A 23,492-nucleotide genomic window follows, 5' to 3' on the forward strand; every position below is an offset into this window, starting at 1 on the left:
AGCAGCGCATTTGGAAAATGGTGACATGATAGGTCCAAGTCAGCATGGATTTGTAAAAGGGAGATCATGCTTGACAAATCTTCTGGAATTTTTTGAGGATGTTTCCAATAAAGTGGACAAAGGAGTACCAGTTGATGTGGTATATTTGGACTTTCAGAAGGCTTTCGACAAGGTCCCACACAGGAGATTAATGTGCAAAGTTAAAGCACATGGGATTGGGGGTAGTGTGCTGACGTGGATTGAGAACTGGTTGTCAGACAGGAAGCAAAGAGTAGGAGTAAATGGGTACTTTTCGGAATGGCAGGCAGTGACTAGTGGGGTACCGCAGGGTTCTGTGCTGGGGCCCCATTGTTTACATTATACATTAATGATTTAGACGAAGGGATTAAATGTAGTATCTCCAAATTTGCGGATGACACTAAGTTGGGTGGCAGTGTGAGCTGCGAGGAGGATGCTATGAGGCTACAGAGTGACTTGGATAGGTTAGGTGAGTGGGCAAATGCGTGGCAGATGAAGTATAATGTGGATAAATGTGAGGTTATCCACTTTGGTGGTAAAAACAGAGAGACAGACTATTATCTGAATGGTGACAGATTAGGAAAAGGGAAGGTGCAACGAGACCTGGGTGTCATGGTACATCAGTCATTGAAGGTTGGCATGCAGGTACAGCAGGCGGTTAAGAAAGCAAATGGCATGTTGGCCTTCATAGCGAGGGGATTTGAGTACAGGGGCAGGGAGGTGTTGCTACAGTTGTACAGGGCCTTGGTGAGGCCACACCTGGAGTATTGTGTACAGTTTTGGTCTCCTAACTTGAGGAAGGACATACTTGCTGTTGAGGGAGTGCAGCGAAGATTCACCAGACTGATTCCCGGGATGGTGGGACTAACCTATCAAGAAAGACTGAATCAACTGGGCTTGTATTCACTGGAGTTCAGAAGAGTGAGAGGGGACCTCATAGAAACGTTTAAAATTCTGACGGGTTTGGACAGGTTGGATGCAGGAAGAATGTTCCCAATGTTGGGGAAGTCCAGAACCAGGGGTCACAGTCTAAGGATAAGGGGTAAGCCATTTAGGACCGAGATAAGGAGAAACTTCTTCACCCAGAGAGTGGTGAACCTGTGGAATTCTCTACCACGGGAAGTAGTTGAGGCCAATTCACTAAATATATTCAAAAGGGAGTTAGATGAAGTCCTTACTACTCGGGGGATCAAGGGGTATGGCGTGAAAGCAGGAAGTGGGTACTGAAGTTTCATGTTCAGCCATGAACTCGTTGAATGGCGGTGCAGGCTAGAAGGGCTGAATGGCCTGCTCCTGCACCTATTTTCTATGTTTCTATGTTTCTATGAAATATTTTCAGAGTGTGGTGGAGGTATGGAACTCACTGCCTGAACTGCAGAAACCCTCACCACATTTAAAAAGTAGCTGGATATGCACTTGAAGTGCCGTAACCTACAAGGCTATGGTGGAAAGTGGGATTAGGCTGGATAGCTGTTGGCCGGCACGGACACGATAGGCTGATAATGGCCTCCTTCCATCCTGTAAATTTCTATGAATACCTGTACTGTAAACGAAAGTCGCTTGGTTTCATAAATGTATTATTTCTGCGAGTTGATGAAATTCAGTTACCTTTTGGGGGCGGGGGGATGGGGGAATTGAGTTCTTGGTAGTTGGGGTGTAATTTGAAGCCAGAAGCCTTTAGTGCACAGAGTTGAAGGCTATCTCTTGTCAAAGAATAAGAACATAAGAAATCGGAGCCATTTGGCCCCCTTGAGCCTGCTCTACCATTAAATAAGATCATGGCTGATCTGATCATGGACTCAGCTCCATTTTCCTGCCCACTCAAAAATCTGTCTATGTCCATCTTAAATATATTCAATAACCCAGCCTCCACAGCTCTCTGGGGCAGAGAATTCCATCGATTTACAATCCTCTGAGAGAAGAAATTCCTCCTCATCTCAATTTTAAATGGGCTGCCCCTTATTCTGAGACTATGTCCCCTAGTTTTAGTTTCCCCTGTGAGTGGAAATATTCTCTCTGCATCCACCTTGTCTTATATGTTTTGATAGATCACCTCTCATTCTTCCGAACTCTAATGTGTAGAGGCCCAACCTATTCAACCTATCTTCATAAGTCAACCCCCTCATCTCCGGGATCAACCTAGTGAACCTTCTCTGAACAGCCTCCAATGCAAGTATATCTTTCCTTAAATACGGAGACCAAAACTGGCTGCAGTACTCTAGGTTTGGTCTCACCAATATACTGTACAGTTGTAGCAGGACTTCTTTGCTTTTATACTCTAACCCCCTTGCAATAAAAACCAACATTCCATTTGCCTTCCTGATTACTTGCTGTACACCCTTACTAACGTTTTGTGTTTCATGCACATGGACCCGCAGGTCTCTCTGTACTGCAGCACTTTGCAATTTTTCTCCATTTAAATTATAATTTGCTTTTCTACTTTTTTTTCCAAAGTGGATAACGTCATATTTTCCCACATTATACTCCACCTACCAAATTTTTGTCCAATCACTTAGCCTGTCTATATCCCTTTGCAGATTTTTTGTGTCCTCCTCACAATTTGCTTTCCCACCCATTTTTGTATCATCAGCAAACTTGGCTACATTACACTCAGTCCCTTCATCCAAGTCATTAATATAGATTGTGAATAGTTGAGGCCCCAGCACCAATCCCTGCAGCACCCTACTAGTTACTGTTTGCCAACTGGAAAATGACTCTCTGTTTTCTGTTAGTCAGCCAATCTTCTATCCATGCTAATATATTACCCCAAACCCCATGAACTTTTATCTTGTACAGTAACCTTTTATGTTGCACCTTATCGATAGCCTTCTGGAAATCCAAATATACCACATCCACTGGTTCCCCCTTATCCACCCTGCTCGTTACATTCTCAAAGAACTCCAGAGAATTTGTCAAACATAATTTTCCTTTCATAAAACCATGTTGACTCTGCTTGCTTGAATTATGCCTTTCCAAATGTCCTGCTACTGCTTCCTTAATACTGGACTCCAGCATCATCATCATTATAGGCAGTCCCTCAAAATTGAGGAAGACATGCTTCCACTCCAAAAGTGAGTTCTGAGGTGACTGTACAGTCCAATAAGGGAATTACAGTCTCTGTCACAGGTGCGACAGACAGTGGTTGAAGGAAGGGGTGGGTGGGGAATCTGGTTTGGTGCATGCTCCTTCCGCTGTCTGTGCTTAATTTATGCATGCTCTCGGCGACGAGACTCGAGGTGCTCAGCACCCTCCCGGATGCTCTTCCTCCGCTTAGGGCGGTCTTGGGCCAGGGATTCCCAGGTATCGGTGGAGATGTTGCACTTTATCAAGGAGGCTTTGAGGGTGTCCTTGAAATGTTTCCTCTGCCTATCTGGGGCACGCTTGCCATGTAGGAGTTCCGAGTAGACTGCTTGCTTTGGGAGTCTCATGTCGGGCATGCAGACGATGGGACCCGCACAACGGAGCTGGTCGGGTGTGGTCAGTGCTTCAATGCTGGGCATGTTGGCCTGAGCGAGAACACTGACGTTGGTGCTTCTATCCTCCCAGTGGATTTTCAGGATCTTGCGGAGGCAGCGCTGATGGTACTTCTCCAGCACTTTGAGGTGTCTACTGTATATGGTCCATTTGTCTGAGCCATATAGGAGGGCAGGTATCACTACTGCCCTATAGACCATAACCTTGGTGCCAGATTTAAGATCCTGGTCTTCAAACACTCTCTCCCTCAGGCGACTGAAGTCTGCGCTGGCACACTGGAGGCGGTGTTGGACCTCATCATCAATGTCTGCCCTTGCTGATAGAATGCGCCCGAGGTATGGAAAGTGGTCCACGTTGTCCTAGGCCTCGACGTGGATTTTGATGACAGTGGGGCAGTGCTGTGTGGCAGGGTCAGGTTGGTGCTGTTTAGTGTAAGGCCTATGCTTTCGTATGCCTCGGTGAAGATGTTGACAACAGCTTGGAGTTCAGCCTCTGAATGTGTGTAGACGCAAGCGTCGTCCGTGTACTGTAGTTCGATGACAGAGGAGGGGATGACCTTGGATCTAGCCTGGAGGCGATGAAGGTTGAACAAGTTCCCATTGGTTCTAAAGTTTTGTTCCACTCCAGCGGGAGGCTTGTTGAGAGTGAGATGGAGCATTGCAGCGAGGAAGATCGAAAAGAGCGTTAGCGCGATGACGCAGCCCTGCTTGACCCCGGTCAGGATGTGGATTGGGTCTGTGGTGGATCCGTTGGTCAGGGATGTCGTCGTGGAGCAGACGGAGGATGGTGACAAACTTCTGAGGGCAGCCGAAACGGAGGAGGATGCTCCATAGTCCCTCATGGTTGACAGTGTCAAAGGCCTTTGTGAGGTCAAACAAGGCCATATACAATGGTTGGTGCTGTTCCCTGCATTTCTCTTGCAGTTGTCACGTGGTGAAAATCATGGCCGTTATACCTCTTAGTGGATAGAATCTGCATTGTGACTCTGGGAGGAGCTCTTCAGCCACAGGGAGAAGATGGTTGAGAGGATTCTTGCGATGACTTTCTCAGTGGCCGACAGCAGGGAGATTCCTCTGTAGTTGCCGCAGTCGGATTTATCCCCTTTTTTGAAGACGGTCATGATGACGGCATCTCTGAAATCTCCCGGCATGCTCTCTTCGTTCCAGATAAGAGAGATGAGGTCATGCATTCGTGCTTCTCCGCCATACTTTAGTACCTCAGTGGGGATTCCATCTGCTCCTGATGCCTTGTTGTTCTTGAGCTGATGGATGGCTTTTTCTACCTCGTGCACCAAGATAACGGACTGGATGGCAGCTCCCAAGGGAGCTCTCCCTGAACAAATTTCCCCCTGGCTATCCTTCACTCTTCTCTCCCCCAATTTCCCCCCCAGCTCCCTACTAGTGGGTGCATTTCCTACCCCTAAAGTATATACTTTACCCCTGCAAGGGCAGCTACCTGAGCCCATTGACTATCCCCCAACCATGCCTGCTCACCTTCATCATTAAGCATGGGACTTACCTTCCTGCTGCCAAGCCTTTTGCTCCCCACTGAATGTGGCCAATTCAGCTGCTTCACCCGGTCCCCGACGGCGTCTGGTGAGCCTCCGGCCACAGGAATGGACTTCAGCATTTTCTCAACTACAGATGTTAGGCTAACTGGTCTATAGTTTCCTGTTTTCTGTCTGCCTCCTTTTTAAAATAGGGGCGTTACATTTGCGGTTTTCCAATCCGCTGGGACCTCCCCAGAATCCAGGGAATTTTGGTAGATTACAACCAATGCATCCACTATCTCTGCAGCCACTTCTGTTAAGACCCTAGGATGTAAGCCAACAGGTCCAGGGGACTTGTCCGCCTTTAGTTCCATTATTTTACTGAGTACTACTTCTTTAGTGATAGTGATTGTATTAAGTTTCTCCCTCCCTATATCCACCATTGGGATGTTTTTAGTGTTTTCTATCGTGAAGACTGATACAAAGTATTTGTTCAACGTCTCTGCCATTTCCCTGTTGCCCATTATTAATTCCCGCCTCATCCTCTAAGGGACCAACATTAACTTTAGCCACTCTTCCTTTTTATGTACCTGTAGAAACTCATACTACCTGGTTTTATATTTCGTGTTAGTTTACTTTTATAATCTATCTTCCCTCTCTCCATTATTTTTTAGTTGTTCTTTGTTGGCTTTTAAAAGTTTCCCAATCCTCTGGCCTCCCACTAGACTCAGCCACATTGTATGCCCTTGTTTCCAATTTGATACCATCCCTTATTTCCTTAGTTAGCTACAGATGATTATCCCTTCTCTTACAGTATTTCCTTCTCATTGGGATATATTTTTGTTGCGAGTTATGAAATATCTCCTTAAATGTCTGCCACTGCTCAACAACCGTCCCATACTTTAATCTATTTTCCCAGTCCACTTTAGCCTTCATACCGTTGTAGTCTTCTTTATTGTAAAAGTAAAAGCTCTGATATTAATACCTAAGATGGTGGTTGCGGGGGGGAGGGGGGGGGACTACTTTGGTCAATTCACCAGTTACATTGGTAAAAGTTTGGGTGCAGGTTGCCCATTTTGTTGGGTAGTGCAAGGAACAAGTTGACCAAAGGGGGAAAAATAAGTGAAGTGCCACTTGTAACAAGTTTGAATGTGGCCATACTGACAGACATTTGATGCGTTGAATAATTAGGGGAGGCAATTTGTTACATTTGTGAGCAAGGATATTCAGAGGAGCTTATTCCAACTGAATATTTTGGGGGTGGGTGGTTGTGCCTTGGCATCTATTTGTCTCGACTTTCATATTGTACTGAGTAATTGTTTTGCTTTTTTTGGATCTTTCGACTGAAATTATTTATGGTTACCATGTTCTATTCCTCTGGTGGGGGAATCCAGAACAAGATGGCATCATCGCAAAGTTAAAGCTAGGCCATTTCGGAGTGAATTTAGGAAGCACTTTTTCACACAAAGGGTAATGGAAATTTGACACTTGTTTGCCAAAAGGCTGTGATGATTGATGCTGGGATAATTGAAACTTTCAAGACTGAGATCGGTAGATTTTTGTTGGGTAAGGGTATCAAGGGATATGGAACGGCAGGTATAGAGTTAAGGTACAGATCAGCTATGGTCTAATTGAATGGTATATGTTCCTTCCTTGTGCTCAGGATATCCCAAAGCACTTCGTCGCCAATAGATTTATTTTGCTTGCTGTTGCTATGTTTGGAAATGTGCCATTCAGTTTGCTCAGAGCAAGATCCCATAAATAGCAAATTGAATGAATGACCAGATAATTTGTTTTTGTGGTATCACTCGAAGATTAAATGTTAACTGAGACATCCTTCTTCATGCTGTGCCATGGGATCATTTATGGCCAACTGAACAGGTAGTCAGGCCTTCGGCTTAACAACACATCTGAAAGACAGCACCTCTGACAGTGCAATACTCGCTCAGCACTGCATTGAAGTGTCAGCCTACATTATGTGCTCAAGTCTCTGGAGCGAGGCTTGAACAGCCCGTCTGACTCAGGCAAGAGTGCTACCACTTGTCATGTATCCTACATGGCTATCCTACATGGCCAGAAGGCACTGCAGTGGGAGACTTGTAGATTACCTGTACAGGTGTGCCTGGCCTAGTCTAAAAGGCAGGCCACCAGGTGTGATCCTCACTCTGGAGTTAACTAATAAAGGACTAAGGTCACTACAATTCAAGTACAACACATTGCCTCGTGGAGTCATTACAAGAGCATCTAAGGACATAACAATTGGCGACAAGATTACGAACTTTCACGCGGAAATGGCTACCCTTGGTACGTTGCAGCCATTCGCCGATGTGATGATTGGAACGCCTTTGTGGAGAGGTTAGAACATTTCTTCACAACAAACGACCGGGCAGGAGACAACCTCGGCTGATAAGCACTGAGCTATCTTGCTAACCAGTTGTGGGCCCACAGTCTATGGCCTCGTCAGGGACTTGCTGGCACCGGCGAAGACAACAACCAAGTCGTACAAGGAGCTCATAACCCTGATCCATGAGAAACTCAAGCCCAAGGAGAGCATCCTCACAGCCAGACACCGGTTCTACACCCACCGACGGCCCGAAGACCAGGAAGTCGCGAAGTACGCCGCAGACCTCAGGAGGCTGGCGGCACCGTGCGAGTTCGGCACCCACCTCAACGAAGCGCTGCGGAACATTTTTGTCATTGGAATTGGCCATGAGGGCCTTCTTCATAAGTTACTGTCGGCAGATATCACAGTCACACTGCAGAAGGTCATCTCTGTGAGCCAGTCATTCATGATTTCGACCTGCGGTTCTAGGCAGATGACTCACCCTTAGGACTCAAATCCGGCAGGTACTGTGCACAGAGTGGCGCCATTTAGAGGCTGGACTGCAGAGCGCGAACCCTCTCAGGGAAGAGAGAACAGGCCCCCGAGTCGCTTAACTCAAAGTCCGCCAAGGGGGTCTAATCGAGTCATCATAGGCAGTCCCTCGGAATCGAGGAAGACTTGCTTCCACTCCCAAAGTGAGTTCTTTGATGGCTGAACAGTCCGATTTGAGAGTCACAGACCATGTTACAAGTGGGACAGACATTCGTCGAGGGAAGGGGTCGGTGGGGCTGGTTTGCCGCGCGCTCCTTCCGTTGCCTGCGCTTGGCCTCTTCACGCTCTTTGTGTTGAGACTCGAAGAGCTCAACGCCCTCCCGGATGCACTTTCTCCACATTGGGCGGTCTTCGGCCAGGGTCTTCCAGGTGTCAGTGGTGATGTCGCACTTTACCAGGGAGGCTTTGAGGTGTCCTTATAACGTTTCCGCTGTCCTCCTTTGGCTCATTTACCATGAAGGAGCCCCGCATAAAGCATTTGCTTAGGGAGTCTCGTATCTGCCCAGCGAAGCTGATCGAGTGTGGTCAATGCTTCAATACTGGGGATGTTAGCCTGGTCGAGGACACTGATGTTGGTGCGCCTGTCCTTAGAAACATAGAAACATAGGGCTAGGCTTTCCACTAGGTGGCTAAGGCCCCCAAAAATGGGCTTTGTTCCAGCGATGTGGGACGTCTCGTCCTTGCTGATCCCCGGCACAAGGCCCATTTTGTTTTTGCGATTTTCCACTTGGCCTTACCCCCGCGATGACAAATGGGCGATCTGATTTTTCGGCAATCTCACGACGGCCCAAAAAAAGCAGAAGTGAAATGGAAGTCATAGAAAAAAAAGCTTTCCTAGCAACACTATTGTGCGCATGTGTGGGATTTTTTTATTTTGGTTGATTTCTTTTTGCTGTGTTTGGAGAGTTCATGGGTCATCGCACATGCTCAGAAGCACAGGGAGGGTCAGATTGATCTAATATCTAATAGCTAGTATAGGAGCTATTATCTAGCATCTATGTCGATGCAAATGCAAGTGGAAAAACTTGGGAGATGGAGAGGAGAAGGGCCAACGAGGCATTTGTAAATGTGGTCACAACGAGGTGGGAGGACTTGACATGGGGTGGGCATGGGAAACCTCCACCCCGTGCATATCGTAGAATTTGGCTGGAGATTGCCGATGTCGTGACATCGGCATCGAATGAGGTGTGCACTGCTGACCAGTGCTGCAAGAGATGGAACAGCCTGCTGGCAGCTGCCAGAGTAAGTTGGATTATATATTCTATATTTAAAACATATTTAAAAGTCATATTTAAAATCACACATATGTATTATTTACTTGATGTTTCTAAACTATTATGTATTATTTACTTGATGTTTATAAATTGTAAATAAGATCTTCAATGTCATTTATTTATAATGTAAAGTAATTATTCACCCTAACAATAAGTTGAATGTTATAGTTATAGTATTAAAATTATTCATATGCAGCTACCGGAGTAAGTTACATTTTAAATTCTATGTTTCAAACATATTTAAGTCATATTTAAAATCATACATATTATTTACTTGATGTTTATAAATTGTAATTAGAATCCTCAATGTCATTTATGTATAATATAAAATAATTAAATTAAAAATACATTTATTTTCCCTAACACTAAGTTGAATCTTATAGTATTAAAAATTATTCATATGTACTGCAATGTTATGTAATAATTGAACATTTAAATCTGTCAGTCCTCAATGTTTACTGTCAAGTCCATTAGCTTATGCTGTTCAATGTTAGTTACCTTTTTCTGTAAATGATAATTTATCAACCGCACGGAGCAAAGGAGAACGGGTAGCGGCTCCGCGACGGTACACATTCTTACTCAATATGAGGAGCTTGCGGTGGCCTTGGTGGGGCCTGAAAACCATTCAGTCATGACCCGTGGCGTGGCCGAGCCAACCCTTCAGTCTCGTGAGTAATGGGAATTGTGCAATGTGTCAAACATTACTAAATACATACGAAACATATCATAGTTACGCATGTAATGTTATACAATTATAATTCAATAATTTCGATGTAGTCTTGATCTACAAATGAGGCCATGTTAACCCTGGTGAACCCTTGTGAATATGGGGTTTTGAAAAGTATTGCAATGTTTTGGGTTACTGAAATATTAATATTGAAATATTGATATATATTGATATGTATTGTCATGAGTTGTTTAGAAATTTCATTCATCTTTCTAAGTTGAAGTGTCCGTTCACCATGGCGAAGTAACAGAGATATCCGCAAATATCGACCCCTCCAACAGCTCGCAGGAGGAAGAGACGGAGGAGGAGGGCATAACAACGCACTTCGTCAGTCAATTTGAGGTGGAAGAAGAGGAGCAGGAGGAGGAGGATGAGATTGTTTTTGTGGGGAGAACAACCTGCGGCCATCATGGAAGAGGCACCAGGACCAAGCGGTGTGCAGGTGGCGACGCCAAGGCGCGTAATTTTGCAAACGCCGACCCCATGGAGGTCCGGTCAGTGTGGTGAGCAATCGCCTACCATGGAGGGCCAGATAGAGAGCTTAATATCCCTGTGTAGGGAGACGGTCACGATTGGTCGTGAGCTTATCCAGGGTTTCACGGGATTCTTTGCCAACTGGAGCCAGTTCTCCGCGAACTGGAGCCAGTTTCCAGCATCCTGGAGTGAGTTCTGCACGAACTTCTCCAACTGGTCTTCCGAGCAAGCACAGACTGCAAGGGAGACGTTGGAGGCCATTCGGCAGCAGACAGCCGCAACCAATGCCCTATGGCATGTGTTGCTGGCTGGACACGGCGCTGCACCCCAAGGTGTCGTGTCTGCTCGCAGTGAGACCCCGAGCATGCAAGCGAGTACGGAGGACACAGTTCCTCCTGACTCAGAAGTGGAGCTTCAGGCTTCCGTTTCCGCTCCGTCACCTCCACCACGGCAGGAAGTCTTGCTGTCCCATTCTGCACGACGTCTTGGTGTCAGCCTACGTAGACCAAAATGGGCAGGTGGGGTACGAACACGGGGTGGGACTGGACCTAGAGGGAAATGTGGCCGCAGGTAGGGAGGGGGGATTTTTTCACAAAGTTTATATTTTTGTTCACTTTTCACTTGTTCAATTTTTCTTGTTTTGTTCATTGTTATTTGTTCATTAACATTTTGTGTATTTGAGGGAAGGGTGGGTTGATGCGGGGGGTGGGGGAGGGGGTTGGAGGGATAGTTTATAAAAAAAAATTCTCATTAAAAAAAATGTAATTAAAAAAATTATCTTTGATTCAAGAAATTGTGTGTGTCTTCTCTCTTAGTTACATTAGTTATCAACTATACAGTTGTTAATCCATATTTGTTTATTCTTTTAATATACAAGTACTTTAGTAACAACTTCACTATGTAAAAGCTTTTTAATGAATTCAGTATTTACCAAAAATAACGTAATACTCTATTTATATTCCTTGTCCCAATATTCTGAGCACAACTAACTCTCTAAATAACTCACAATTAATGTTCCACCCTTCCTCTGAAGTCAAAATGGTGTCCGTAGTGCCCATTTTCCTTCTCCTCGGCCCAGAAAAAGCAACTATTTCTCAGCACTCTTTTGGGCCTTATATCGGCCTAGCGAAGTGCATGCGAGATGCTGAAACTTGGGATGGGCCTTGTGTGGGCTATAATTCCGGCGATCTTTTTGGCGATCAAGTGGAAACTTAGGCAACTGTTTTTTGGGCGATATTTTGGGCCTAATTTCCACTTTTTGCTCAAAATGGGCGATAGAGGTCCGTTTTGGGCCATATATAGGCCATAAATGGGCGATGTGAAGTGGAAAGTCTAGCCCTTAGGAAATAGGTGCAAGAGTAGGCCATTCGGCCCTTCGAGCCTGCACCACCATTCAATAAGATCATGGCTGATCATTCACCTCAGTACCCTTTTCCTGCTTTCTCTCCATACCCCTTGATCCCTTTAGCCATATCTAACTCCCTCTTGAATATATCCAATGAACTGGCAACAACAACTCTCTGCGGTAGAGAATTCCACAGGTTAACAACTCTCTGAATGAAGAGGTTTCTCCTCATCTCAGTCCTAAATGGCTTACCCCTTATCCTTAGACTGTGTCCCCTGGTTCTGGACTTCCCCAACATCGGGAACATTCTTCCTGCATTTAACCTGTCCATTCCCATCAGAATTTTATATGTTTCTATGAGATCCCCTCTCATCCTTCTAAACTCCAGTGAATACAGGCCCAGTCGATCCAGTCTCTCCTCATATGTCAGTCCTGCCATCCCAAGAATCAGTCTGGTGAACCTCCCAGGGGATTTGAAGGATCTTGCAGAGACATCGTTGGTGATATATCTCCAGCGACTTGAGGTACCTTCTATACATCGGCCACGCCTCAGATCCATAGAGGAGGGCGAGTATTACTACAGCCCTGTATATCATGAGCTTAGTGGTAGATTTGAGGGCCTGGTCTTTTCCTCAGGCAGCCGAAGGCTGCACTAGCGCACTGGAAGCGATATTGAATCTCTGCATTAATGTCTGCCTTTGTTGATAAGAGGCTCTCGAGATATGGGAAATGGTCCACGTTGTTGAGGGCTGCGCCGTGAATTTTGATGATTGGAGGGCAGTGCTATGCGGTGGTGACAGGCTGGTGGAGGACCTTTGTTTTACAGATGTTAAGCGATGTTAGTTTAACATCTGTAGTGGGGAAAATGCTTGAAACTATCATTAAGGAAGAAATAGCGGGACATCTAGATAGGAATAGTGCAATCAAGCAGACGCAGCATGGATTCATGAAGGGGAAATCATGTTTAACTAATTTACTGGAATTCTTTGAGGATATAACGAGCATGGAGGATAGAGGTGTACCGAGAGATGTGGTTTATTTAGATTTCCAAAAGGCATTCGATAAGGTGCCACACAAAAAGTTACTGCAGAAGATAGAGGTACGCGGAGTCAGAGGAAATGTATTAGCATGGACAGAGAATTGGCTGGCGATCAGAAAGCAGAGAGTCGGGATAAATGGGTCCTTTTCGGGTTGGAAATCGGTGGTTAGTGGTGTGCCACAGGGATCGGTGCTGGGACCACAACTGTTTACAATATACATAGATGACCTGGAAGAGGGGACAGAGTGTAGTGTAACAAAATTTGCAGATGACACAAAGATTAGTGGGAAAGCGGGTTGTATAGAGGACACAGAGAGGCTGCAAAGAGATTTGGATAGGTTAAGCGAATGGGCTAAGGTTTGGTAGATGGAATACAATGTCGGAAAGTGTGAGGTCGTCCACCTTGGGGAAAAACACAGTAAAAGGGAATATTATTTGAATGGGGAGAAATTACAACAAGGACCTGGGGGTCCTTGTGCATGAAACTCTTTTGAGTTTACCTGCAAAAACATAAACATTAAAACCATGCCACCCGACCTGGGTGACACAGCAGACATTTTCAAGGCCCCTTTTTTTTTGGGGCGCTAAAATCAAATTTTTCCAGTGCCCCCTATAAAAGGGGAGGGGGACACTAAAAGCACCGGCAATGAAAACAAATTAAACTTTAAAACGTAAAATCAAATTAAAATTTGGTTGCCGGGCGTGATGATGCACTCCAGTCCCTCCGGTGCCCACCTCTCGCGGAAGGCCGCGAGCGTACCGGTGGACACCGCGTGCTCCATCTCCAAGGACACCCTGGACCGGATGTAAGAGCGGAAGAGAGGCAGGCAGTCAGGTTGAACGACCCCCTCGACCGCCCGCTGCCTGGACCGGCTGATGGCACCCTTGGCCGTGCCCAGGAGCAGTCCTACGAGGAGGCCTTCGGACCTACCCGCTCCCCTCCGCACAGGGTGCCCAAAGATCAGGAGAGTGGGACTGAAGTGCAGCCAGAATTTCAGGAGCAGCCCCTTCAAATAATAAAACAGGGGCTGCAACCTTGTGCATTCCATAAAAACATGGAACACGGACTCTTCCAGACCGCAGAAATTGCAGGCGGCCTGGGAGTCCGTGAACCGGCTTAAAAATTTGTTGCACGGCACTGCTCCGTGCACCACCCTCCAGGCCAAGTCCCCGATGAATAGTGGGAGGACCCCTGCGTAGAGTGCCCTCCATCGGGGACCCCCGCCTCCTCCGGACGGCAAGATGGTACGCCATGGCGTGTCCGGACAGCCGGCGAGGATGGCAAAGTTGAGGGTGTGCAGGAGCAGCCCGTACAGGAAACCCCTCCGCGCGGAACTGAAAGGCACGGAGGGGATTTCCCCGAGGCGGCTCAAGTTGTGAGGCGCCGGCCCCCGAGGGAGGTTCCGGGGTTTGGCGCCGATGAGGAATTCCGTCCGGACGGGGGTCAGTTCGGACGGGATCTCCCCACGTGCTTGAGCCTCCTCGATGCACCTAACGGAGTCAGGGCCCAGAGCTGTTTTTAGCGACTCGATGGCATCGGCCGCGTGGCGGACGTTGGCAGAATTTAGGCGCCGCGCCAGCGTGTCTGGCGCCATCCAGCCCGCTCCTCCGCCATCGAGCAGGTCCCTGACCCTGGTCACCTCACCAGCCACAGCCCTCTCTTCCGACCGCCACATAAAACCTCGGCCGTGGAGGTACGGATTCCCGAGCAGCGGTTCCTGCAGGACGGCCGCCACTCCAGCCGGCGGAGAGCTGCGCTTGGTGGAGACTTTGTTCCAGACCCTGATGAGTTCCCTGTAAAAGACAGGCAGCTCCCGGAGGGCGGTCCTGGCACCCCCCAAGTTCACAAACAGGAGCTGCGTGTCATAATTGAGGTCGCGCTGCTGGCGGAAGAAATACCTCGCCAGAGCACACCACCTAGGAGGGGGCTCGACGTAAAGGTATCTCTGCAGGGTCTGAAGACGGAAAGTCGCGAGCTGGGCGCTGACGCACACCAACGACTGACCGCCCTCCTCAAGCGGGAGACTCAAGACCGCGGCAGAGACCCAGTGCTTCCTGTTGTTCCAGAAGAAGTCCACCAGCTTCTTCTGTATCTTGGCGACAAACGCAGGGGGAGGGGTCAAAGTGACCAGCCGGTACCACAGCATTGCGGCCACCAGCTGGTTTATGACTAGCGCTCGACCCCTGTAGGACAGCACTCGGAGCAGTCCTGTCCAGCGCCCTAGGCGAGCGGCGACCTTGGCCTCCAGCTCCTGCCAGTTCGCCGGCCAGGCTCCCTCGTCGGGGCTAAGGTAGACTCCCAGATAGAGGAGATGGGTCGTGCTCCAGGCAAAAGGCCTGAGCTCCTCCGGCAGGGAGTCCACCCGCCACTGACCCACCAGGAGTCCGGAACATTTCTCCCAGTTGATCCTGGCGGAGGACGCGGCCGAGTAAATCTCCTGGCACTCACGCATCCTCCGCAGGTCAGCGGGATCCTCTACCGCGAGGAGCACGTCATCGGCGTAAGCCGAGAGGACGACCTCCACGCCCGGCCCTTGCAGAGCCAGTCCCGTCAACCTCGTCCGCAAGAGGCGCAGGAAAGGCTCCACGCAAACGGCGTATAACTGGCCGGACATGGGGCATCCCTGGCGCACCCCTCTCCTAAAGCGAAGGGGCGCCGTCAAGGACCCGTTAACCTTAATCAGACACTCCGCAGCGGTCCTTGTGCATGAATCCCAAAAAGTTAGTTTGCAGGTGCAGCAGGTAATCAGGAAGGCGAATGGAATGTTGGCCTTCATTGAGAGAGGGATGGAGTACAAAAGCAGGGAGGTCCTGCTGCAACTGTATAGGGTATTGGTGAGGCCGCACCTGGAGTACTGCGTGCAGTTTTGGTCACCTTACTTAAGGAAGGATATACTGGCTTTGGAGGGGGTACAGAGACGATTCACTAGGCTGATTCAGGAGATGAGGGGTTACCTTATGATGATAGATTGAGTAGACTGGGTCTTTACTCGTTGGGAGTTCAGAAAGATGAGGAGTGATCTTATAGAAACATTTAAAATAATGAAAGGGATAGACTAGAGGCAGAGAGGTTGTTTCCACTGGTAGGGGAGACTAGAACTAGGGAGCACAGCCTCAAAATACGGGGGAGCTAATTTAAAACCGAGTTGAGAAGGAATTTCTTCTCCCAGAGGGTTGTGAATCTGTGGAATTCTCTGCCCAAGGAAGCAGTTGAGGCTAGCTCATTGAATGTATTCAAGTCACAGATAGATAGATTTTTAACCAATAAGGGAATTAAGGGTTACGGGAAGCGGGCGGGTAAGTGGAGCTGAGTCCACGGCCAGATCAGCCATGATCTTGTTGAATGGCGGAGCAGGCTCGAGGGGCTAGATGGCCTACTCCTGTTCCTAATTCTTACGTTCTTATCCTGGAGTTCAGCCTCTGAATGTGCGCAGACGCAGGCGTCGTCCGCCTACTGCAGCTCAATGACAGAGGTTGGGGTGACCTGGCCTGGAGGTGGCATAGGTTAAACAGCTTCCCACTGATTATGTAGTTTAGTTCCACTCCAGCGGGGAACTTGTTGATTGTGAGGTGAAGCATGGCGGCGAGGAAGATTGAGAAGAGGGTTGGAGCGATGTCGCAGCCGTTTGACCCCGGTCCGGACGTGAATTGGGTCTGTAATGGATCTGTTGGTAAGGATCACGGCCTGCATGTCACCGTGAAGCAGGCGAAGGATGTCAACAAACTTATGGGGGCATCCGAAACGGAGCAGGACGCTCCATCGACCCTCACGGTTGAGTGTCAAAGGCCTTTGTAAGATTGAAAAAGGCCATGTATAAGGGCTGGCGCTGCTCCCTGCATTTTTCCTGCAACTGTCGCACTGCAAAGATCATGTCTGTTGTGCCCCGTAGGGGACGAAATCCGCATTGTAATTCCGGGAGGAGCTCCTCGGGCACAGGGAGAAGACGATTGAGGAGTACTCTAGCGATAACTTTCCCAGTGACTGATAGCACAGAGATTTCCCTGTAGTTGCCGCAGTTGGACTTGTCCCCTTTTTAAAAAATGGTCACAATCGCTGCATCTCTGAGATCTCCCGGCATGCTCTCCTCCCTCCAGATGAGAGCGATGAGGTCATGTATCTGCGCCAACAGCGCCTCTCCGCCATACTTTAGCGCCTCAGCAGAGATTCCATCCGCACCCGTAGCCTTGTTATTCTTGAGCTGTTTCATGGCTTTGCCTACCTCGTGCAATGTTGGAGTTTCACTGAGTTGGTGGCGTGTCCCATGCTGCGGGATGGAGTCGAGATTACTCGAGTCAAAGGCAGAGTCTCGATTGAGATCCTCAAAGTGCTTCTTCCAACGGGCCCTTGATGAGTGTTTCCCTGTTCTTGGCCAGGAGTAGGGTGAGGCCTTAGGATTTTGGACCGTAAGTGGCCTTGACTGTAGTGAAGAATCCTCGCATATCGTGCTGTCGGCCAGTTGTTGTATCTCCTGTGCTTTCTCCATCCACCACCTGTTCTTTAGATCCCGGGTTTTTGTTGGACCTGAGCCTTGAGCCGTCTGTAATGTTGTTTTGCAGCTCCTGCATTGGGTTGTTGCTTGAGGCTCAGAAATGCATTGCGCTTGCGATCTATTAGTTCTTTGATCTCCTGATCATTTTCATCAAACCAGTCCTGATGTTTTCTGGTTGAATGACCAAGTGTCTCTGCACTGGTTATAGAGGCCTAAAGGGCAGACCAAGCGCTGTGGGCATTCAGCATCTTAGGGTCATCAAGGCACGCCAGATTGGCTGTGAGGCACTGGCTGTATAGGGCTCTCTTAGCTGGGTCTCTAAGTGCCCCGGCATTAACTTTTTTGCAGAACTGTTTCTGCTGTCCCCTCTGCTTTGGGGCAATATTAATGCTGATGATGGATCGGATTAGGCGGTGGTCCGTCCAGCAGTTGTCAGCTCCTGTCATGGCGCGGTGATGCGCACATCCTTGCGATCCCTGGCTTGGACGACGACATAGTCAAGCAGTTGCCAGTGTTTGGAGCGAGGGTGTTACCACGATGCCTTGTATTTGTCCCTCTGACGGAACAGGGTGTTGGTGATGAGTTCATGTTCTATACATTTTGTCAGGAGTAGGGTACCACCGGAGTTAGCTTTCCTTACCCCCTCTCTGCCAATCCCGCCTCCCCAAAGGGCTGTGTCTTTGCCGACCCTGGCATTAAAATCATCCATCATGGAGGATCAATTTGTTGCCCATGGGGACGCGGGACAAGGATGTCTCGAGGTTGGAATAAAAACCCTCTTTAGCTTCATTCATTGCATCGAGTGTAGGAGTGTAGCACTGATGACTATGGCGCATTGGTTCTGGGATAGGGTAATACGAAGAGTCATGAGGCGTTCGTTAACCCCACAGGGGGAGTCTTTGAGGCCGCCGACCAGCTCATTCTTGACGGCAAAGCCGACTCCATGAAGGCAGCATTCTCCCTCTGGTTTCCCTTTCCAGAAGAAGGTGTAACCTCCACCATGTTCCTTCTACTGGCCTTGCCCTGCCCGCTGGGTCTCGCTTAGGGCGGCGATGTCAATGTCAAAACGTCTGAGTTCCCGGGCAACTATGGCAGTGCGGCGTTCCGGCCTGTTGCTGTTGGGATTGTCCATGAGGGTCCTGATGTTCCAGGTCCAGAACTTCATACTGACGAAGTGGAAGATGCCCGTGCGTGAGTTCTTTTAACATGGGGTGGCCGCTGCACACCAGCAACCACACGGGCTTAGCTGAACAAGGTCTTGGTCCAGTGGCAAGGGGGTCCAAGACAACTGGAGACCAGGCACAGCTCTATAAGTCTAATTGCTTACGGCGAAGTGTTGGCCGCAAGCTCGGCGCCGAGTGGCTGCCATTGATGGTGGATGGCCCGAGGCTTGGTTGGGGGGCAGGCATTAGGAAGGTGACTTCCAAAGTTATTTTAAAAGTTAAAAGTTGATAAAGATTCCCAATTTGTTTAAAACGTTTCTAAGAGTTATTAAAAAGTCTAAGATGTAAATCAATAATAGGTTATAAAAGTTTCCCCAATTTAAAAAGTTTCTAAAGGTCGATAAAAAGTCAAAGATGTAGATCAATAAAGATGTTTAAAAGTATTAGAAGTCTAAAATGTAAGTTTTCCCAAATTGTGTAAGAAGTTTAAAAGTTGATAAAAAATGTAAAAATTGATTAAACATGGGTTAGGAGTTTCAGACGTTGGGTTGAGCGCCGCCGCCTCGGAGTCACTTCGGCCAGTTGAACGCCGGCCTCGGAGTCCCTTCGGCCAGTTCGATGTCCCCGAAGTCCCTTCGGCCGGTTCAACGTCCCCCTAATCTGTCAGCACAATGAACCCGGGCCAAAAGGACTCCACACCTACCCACGTCTGTCCCCGTGGTCGCACACCAGCTGTTCATTGTAATCGAGTAGCACCATGCTGGCATTGCGAAGGGAATCACAGGGTTCACCAGTGCCGTTTTAAAAACTATGTATGCAAAGGCTGCAGCACAAAGGGCCACCTCCAGCGAATGTGTAAGAGAAATATGACTCACTGTGTCGATGAAGAATCTGCAGATGGCCATGAATCCAGCATGGATTATGAATCGATAGGCAGAGAGGCAGCCCAGTCCCACGGGGAGGTACATAGCATGTTTACCTGCACCACCGAGTGTTCCCCGCTGAAGATGGAAGTCGAGATAGAGAGAGTTCCAGTCTTCATGGAAGTGGACACGGGGGCGAGCCAGTCAGTGATGAATCAAGGAGCCTTTAAGAGGCTACGGGACAGTCAAGCTGAATGACCCGAGTTGGTCCCGGTTCAGGGCAAAGCTGCGCACCTACACCGATGAAATCATCCCAGTCTATGGTAGCGCGAATGTAAAGGTACTCCATGATGGTGTGATGCACAAGTTACCTCTGTGGATTGTTGCAGGTGATGGACCAACGCTGCTCAGCAGAAGGTGGATGGAGAAGATCCATTGGAAATGGGAAGACTTCACCCCTCCAGCGATCAAAGCCCTCTGCGCTCAGAGGCAAAGCAAGCCCTCATCTGAGGTTGGATCCGGCACCAGAGAGCAAACCAGCACGGCACCCGAGATACAGACCGTCACTGCTGGCGATGATCCGGCTGAGTCGACCCGAACGCATCTTCCAGGTTCCAGGACTCCGGAGGAAGAAAATCGGATCCAAAGGTGACATCCCAGTTTTGGAGGCAAAACCTGGGGAGAAGAGGATCACCGCAGTCAACATCGTGGATGGAGGAAAGATGGCACCCAAACCACGATATGAGGCACTGAAGACAAAGATGGCCGTAGCCAGACCATCAGGTGCAGCGCTGATGGAGCAACACGTGGCACCAAATGGAGAAGCGGATTGGCGTGAAGAAAGCAAGGCTCTCCTAAAGGAGACCGGCAACCCACCACAATTAAAGGGTCAGTTCTGCACACTTAAGCAATGTAACAGTAATTGTAAGCCAGAGGAAAAAAGTGTCATTGATCATGTAAAATGTGCAAATGATAATCTGAATTGTATATACGCAACCAGCGAAGAAAAATTGCGCGATTATGTAAAATGTGTAATGGATGATCTGAACTGTGCACATACAACCAGCTAGAAAGAGTCATGCGATCGCATTCGGACCCACAGTGTGTCCAGCATAAGTAATGAAAAGTTGTGCGATGCAGGGGTTCAACTGCATGCAGCCAATGCAGCGGCAGACACCCATCGGGATAACACAGGTCCAGCGAGCTACCCAATGCTGTAGCCTGTGTCCCAGGGACCAGAGTCATGCACCATGGAGTGTGGCCACAAGCAGCCAACACATATGAGCTGCAGAGCAAGCGACCTCAGCAGGGCAACGATATCGATACCATGCTCCTAATCGGTTCCACCTCTCAGGCACCCGATGGCACCAAATGCCACGAGCCTGAAGGAGCAGACTGCACTAAGGCGCAGTCCCCAGACCCCATCGCCACCAAGGCCATACCCGTAGATGTAGGGTCACCCGCCACAGTTCCCTCAAAGGAAACAGGCATCAGCCAGGATCCCAAACCAAATGACGCTCAGGCCAGCGAGTCAGCAGTTCCCTGCGCACTGCTGGACGACAGCTCCTCAGAGCAGCTGTGACCCAGGGCGCAAAGAAAGGACGGGGAGGTCACAGACATCTCGGGACCACGGCAACAGTCCAGAGAGCAGGCAACGCGAGCCAACCGGGTTCCCACTGCCAGCTTTGGCTCCCACTGCCAGCATCGGGCACTGAGTCGCCACCAGACTGCAGGGACACAACCCAGCAGCTCCGGAACTAGCTTGTCCTCACGTACCAGTCACTGCATCGATACTGGTCGCACCATGGAACCACAAAAACAATGCAAAACCAATTTTCCTGAATGTGAATGTACATGAATGCTCGAATCAATGTGTGTGTGTGGGGGTGGGGAACGAGAATGGAGTGGTCAGCAATACACACACACAAACAGCAACCACCAGCACGCTATTGCACCAACCACTCACCCAAGATTGAAGTGACCTGCCAAGGGTCAACCAGACAGAGCCCACATAGAGCTAAGCCCAGAGCACAGTCAATGCAGAGGCAATTTTCACTAAAGGCTCGGGGGGAGTGATGTCATGTATCCTTCATGGATACTGTTGGTACTATCACAAGGTGTGCCACCAGAAGGCACAGCAGTGGGAGACTTGGTAGGTTACCTGTACAGTTGTGCCTGGCCTAGTATAAAAGGCAGGCCACCAAGTGTGATCCTCACTCTGGAGTTAACTAATAAAGGACTAAGGTCATTACAGTTCAAGTACAACACATTGCCTCGTGGAGTCATTACTAGAGCATCTGAGGACACAACACCACTGAAGCAATTTAACTTACTCAATGGTGCCACAAGATGCAGTGGGAGAGGAGGGGGTGATTTCAATTTAAGAAATTCAGTATCCAGTTCACGTTTTAGGAACATTTAGACAATCTATTGAAAATGTGAACTGTCTGATCCAAAGATCAGATTGGCCAGCACCACTACTATTACTAGAGTGAAAGTTCCTGCTTTTGGTTTAAGTATTTTCTCTAATTTGAAGCATCTTACTCAGAAAAATACTAGTCCCTTTAAATTTCCTGAATTGCTTGTGAAATCTCTTGTCCCAGGTCAGTAGGGCTGAAAGCTAGAGATGATGGAAATGTGGCAGCTTTTTTAATTAGAGGGAGGCCAACTGAAAGACTATTTACATTTTATGAAGTCAATATTTTTACAATCTACAGTTCACTCCAAAAGCAGGAGCGTAATAGAACTTTGTATTTATTTTGAAAAAAATGACAAATTAAAAAGTGTATAAGATGGCAAAACTTCCTTGATAGATTGGAAAATCTTCCTAAAGCTCAACTTCCAGGTGCAATAGTTTGCAGCACTCTATTTGTTTAAATGAGTGCGAAACCTTCCTCACTCTTTGAGCATAATTCCCACTCCTAATATTTTTCTCAAAATACTCCCAAGGTTTCATTGCTCCTCTGATCTGGATTTTGCTTTCCTGTGCTTGAAATAGGGACCCTACTCTCATAGAAACATAGAAAATAGGTGCAGGAGTAGGCCATTCGGCCCTTCTAGCCTGCACCGCCATTCAATGAGTTCATGGCTGAACATTCAACTTCTGTACCCCATTCCTGCTTTCTCGCCATACCCCTTGATCCCCCTAGTAGTAAGGACTTCATCTAACTCCTTTTTGAATATATTTAGTGAATTGGCCTCAACAACTTTCTGTGGCAGAGAATTCCACAGGTTCACCACTCTCTGGGTGAAGAAGTTCCTCCTCATCTCGGTCCTAACTGGCTTACCCCTTATCCTTAGACTGTGTCCCCTGGTTCTGGACTTCCCCAACATTGGGAACATTCTTCCTGCATCTAACCTGTCTAACCCCGTCAGAATTTTAAATATTTCTATGAGGTCCCCTCTCATTCTTCTGAACTCCAGTGAATACAAGCCCAGTTGATCCAGTCTTTCTTGATAGGTCAGTCCCGCCATCCCGGGAATCAGTCTGGTGAACCTTCGCTGCACTCCCTCAATAGCAAGAATGTCCTTCCTCGTGTATCCAATATCAATAGCTCAGCACAACATCCGTTTGTTACTGTCTAACCTTTTGCGCTACAGGTTATGATTTATGGGCAATTTCTTTTCTAATGTTTGCTGCCACTATGCTCCGAGGTATTTTTTTTAAGATATGTTTTTTTTCTGGATGATGCACAGAAATGGCAAAGGTTGCTTCACCTGTGACTGCTGAGTGCTTTTTTTTTTTTAAAAAGAGAGGGGATGTATATCCGCGGCATAATTAAAAGCACCTATTTCCATCCCCATAACATTGTCCCGCCCCCGTCTCAGCTCATCTGCTGCTGAAACTCTCATCCATGCCTTTGTTACCTCTAGACTTAACTACTCCAACGCATTCCTGGCTGGCCTCCCCTATTCTACCCTATGTAAACATGAGATCATCCAAAACGCGGCAGCCCGTGTCCTAACTCGCACAAGGTCCCGCTTACCCATCACCCCTGTGCTTGCTGACCTACATTGGCTCCCGGTTAAACAACGCCGCAATTTCAAAATTCTCATCCACATTTACAAATTCCTCCATGGCTTCGCCATTCCCCTATCTCTGTAATCTCTTTCAGCCTCACAACCCCACAAGATGTCTACACTCCTCAAATTCTCCCCTCTTGAGCATCCTTATTATAACTGCTCAACCATTGGTGACCGCATCTTCAGCTGCCTGGGCCCCAAGTTTTGGAACTCCCTAAACCTCTCTTTCCTCTTTTAA

This window comes from Pristiophorus japonicus, chromosome 8, assembly GCF_044704955.1.
Source record: "Pristiophorus japonicus isolate sPriJap1 chromosome 8, sPriJap1.hap1, whole genome shotgun sequence".
NCBI lineage: Eukaryota > Metazoa > Chordata > Chondrichthyes > Pristiophoridae > Pristiophorus > Pristiophorus japonicus.